Genomic DNA, 3282 nt, shown 5'->3' with positions numbered 1-3282 from the left:
TTCATTACAATTTTATATATGGCATGACCTAGACAACACAGGTTTTCTTTTTATTATTCACTTACGCTCTACTGCAGGAAATTATTTCTTAGTTTTAATGCCTTACTAGCTCATAAGCAGAGAGATGGGATGCATAAGTGTACTCTCTTTGGTTTTTCTGGTGGGGTTAGAAGGGTAAGTCAGTGAACAGAGAGGTAAAGTTCTCATCTGTAAGCATCCTTCTGTTCCTACACGTGGGGCCAGAACCATGAATGGGCTATATATGGTTACATGGCCATTGCTCCAAAACTCCTGTATTTTGTCCAATAGCTTTTAATGTGAGAGATGGAAGCAGTCCTGATACCCAAGTCTTGAACTCAGATCCCCCTTTTAGTAGGAAGTGGTTGGTGTTTTAGTTTTTGGTTCTGTTCTTGGCCCAGCAAACCTCAGAGGGTTGAGTGGAAAATGTCCCAACTCCTACTATTTGGTGCTTATGGTTGTACCCTGAAGGACAGAAAATGGAAGCTTGAAAACAAGGTGCTGATACAAAATTCTCCTTTCCAGGGGACAGTCTCTTTTCCAAGAGGCTTCTTACTAATATGCAGGACATGCCTAGAGTGTGTGGGTGCAGAGGGAAATAGTGGAAAGCAGCCGTAAAGCTGGAAGGGCTTAGAAAGCATCCCCTTCTCCTGCTCTTGATTTGCTGGTATAAGGAAGAGACAGAAGTGGTGAGAAGGGAAGGAGGAAGCTGGAGAAATAGAGCCCAGTCTCTCGCTCAGCAGTTTGTCCCCCTGTCTGTATTCAGAGCATGCAGAATAAGAAGCCCTCAGTACTTCTTTCCTTTCTATATATTATTTTCTCTTACTTTTTCTGTACATCATGATCAGAACCATTCCTCCTTCCAGCCAAAGACTAGGGAGTGGGAAGAAATGAAAATAAGTTCATTGCAGATCAAATGGGTGCGGCTGGGCTTAGCGCAGGTGGAGCAGACTGAATGGAGCAACGCTCTTGATGTGCTTTGTTCTCAGTGCTCAGCCAGGCATCTTTTTTTCCCAGACTGTGAAGGTAAAGATGATGATGTTGCTTTTTCCTTTAGATTCGTAGAACAACCTTCAGACATAAAACTTGGGGGTTCTGAGCTTCATGTGTACCAGGCAAAATTGTCGAGCCTGGTCAATATCTGAATATATTAAGGAAAATAGAAGGCGCTGACTGAAAACGGTGTCGGTACATTGTGGGGGCATCACTTCCCGTCTAAGTCTTAACTTGGCTGCACTATTGCAAGACTGTAATTTAAGATGAATTTAAATAACGAAAACCGAGTCGGTGATTTTTCAGGTTCTTGGCACCTTAAGAATGAAGTAGGGCTTTAGCACCAATGGTCTGAACAAAAGCTTAAAAGTTAAAATGCGGTATTCCAGCGTATCTAGCAGTTCAACTGGAGAAAAGTGTGTCGAAGCAGTCTGTATTTTTACTTGTATTCAGTTTTAATTATTGAATGCCACTCTGAAGAAGGCTGTGTTTTAATGATGGATAAAATTGTTCCGCACAAAATGATGCCATATAAGTAGAGACTATAAGAGCAGTTTTCTTTATTTAGAAGAAATTAATGAGGGACCGTAATTAAAGTTTATAAAGTGACAAATAAAAGCAGTTCATTTTGCTTTTCTGTTTATTTGCCTCGAAAATTAGTAGCTTCTATCCAAATGAAATTTAAAAAATAATACATCTAAACTGGATACGTGGATTATTTTTTTTAACATAGTTTGTGAAGATCATTACAAAAAAATCATTGAAGCTCAAAAATTGAGAGCGAGCGTGAAAGTGTAACTGTGTAATACAACAGATAATACAGCTAAAGGCTTAAATTAGGGTTTTTTGCATACGGAAGTGCTACTGAAGCTTGGTTTCCTATGGAGTTATATCTTGTATTTCCTTAATAATTACCCCACTACAAGAAGCCCAATTTGTACTCTTCCCCACACACACACCTTTTACAACCGCAGCTGAGACAGAGGTAGGATGCAGTCTGGTTAATCAGACTGGTTTCCCTCAGTGTATGCTTATTTGAATTGACCAGCTGATTCTGCAAATGGAATATAAAACAGGTACTTTTTTCAGGACTATAAATCGTTCATTACGTAGAATGATCTCTAACTGAACAGCTGAGGAAGGAGCGTGCCATATGAGCAAGAATTCTTCATTTTGAGGTTCCTTGAACTTTGCTTGGAAACATTCAGTAGCAGATTAGTCTGATTTTTGTATAGTGACTCCTCTGCACATAGTTTGACATGAGCTTTGCAATTGTTTTGGCTTCAAGGCACTCTGTGTGTCTAAGGGCTTACACAAGACAAGCGTGTAAATGGATTGTGTCCCTGCGTTAGAATTCTGCCCCTTTCCAGATTTTGGTGTTACGAGTAAGTCATAGTACATATATGCAATCATATAGGCTTAAGCTAAGCTCCTCTCATCTTTGACCAGTTTTAAGACTATTTAGGAGCTATTTTCTTTCCTGTTTACATCTCAATATATACTGGCATGAGTATTACCAGGTATGCTAAATGTTTTTAATGAGCTTTAGCAAATCAGCAGAGTTTGCTTCAAGATGCGTGGGTTCTGCCGTCTCGCAAAGTTGTGCCTCAAGGAAGGGGAAGGAACACCTTTTCACGCTGCTGGCGTACCTCGTCTCGCCTATCCCCACCTTTGCTATAGAGCTGTGGTTATATGGCTGGTCCCATTCGTTAGAAGCTGTGTTGAATTAACTATGCAATGCATTTATGCCTCAGGGCAACTTCCTTTCCAGCGCACAGTGCGGGAAGATTCTAACTGAAGTGGAGAATAAAATTTTTATGAACTGGGACTGGAACCCTCAAGTGCTACAGTATGCTTTCAGCTAATTTCATCTTTAAATACAGATAATGAATCCACTTCAGCTTGTATTCAGATAAGAAATGTCATTCATTCTGTGTGAATGCAAGTATCTGTAAAAATGGGTGACTTTTACCATTTGGTCATGGCTTAGATATTTTTACATGATTTAATCTAGATAGATAAGGTTATACTGATGCGTTTGTAAATGAATTGGGGCACTGGGCTGTGTATTGGAGAAAAACATAATTTTTAAGCCACCATATAACTAGTTACTGCAGATAATCTGTGTTCAAGAAAAGCCCTTTTTTAAAAAGCTGATACAGTGGTGTAACCCACCTATGAAAGTCAGGTGGGACACATTAAAGATGATGAAGTGCTGTCATGCTTTTGGAATAATCGAATCCCAAAGATCCATCTGGTCTTGGTTCCCAG

At 39.8% G+C, this 3282-nt stretch overlaps 1 protein-coding gene across 1 annotated transcript in view; it reads left to right on the top strand.

The window, feature by feature from the left end:
• Positions 1-3282, top strand: part of PDSS2 (prenyl (decaprenyl) diphosphate synthase, subunit 2) — a 143287-nt gene that overhangs the window by 138872 nt on the left and 1133 nt on the right. The window lies entirely within an intron of this gene.

This window comes from Charadrius vociferus, unplaced genomic scaffold (genome assembly GCF_000708025.1).
Source record: "Charadrius vociferus isolate BGI_N301 unplaced genomic scaffold, ASM70802v2 scaffold129, whole genome shotgun sequence".
In the NCBI taxonomy this organism is placed as follows: domain Eukaryota; kingdom Metazoa; phylum Chordata; class Aves; order Charadriiformes; family Charadriidae; genus Charadrius; species Charadrius vociferus.
This window is presented reverse-complemented; position numbering and strand designations above follow the sequence as displayed.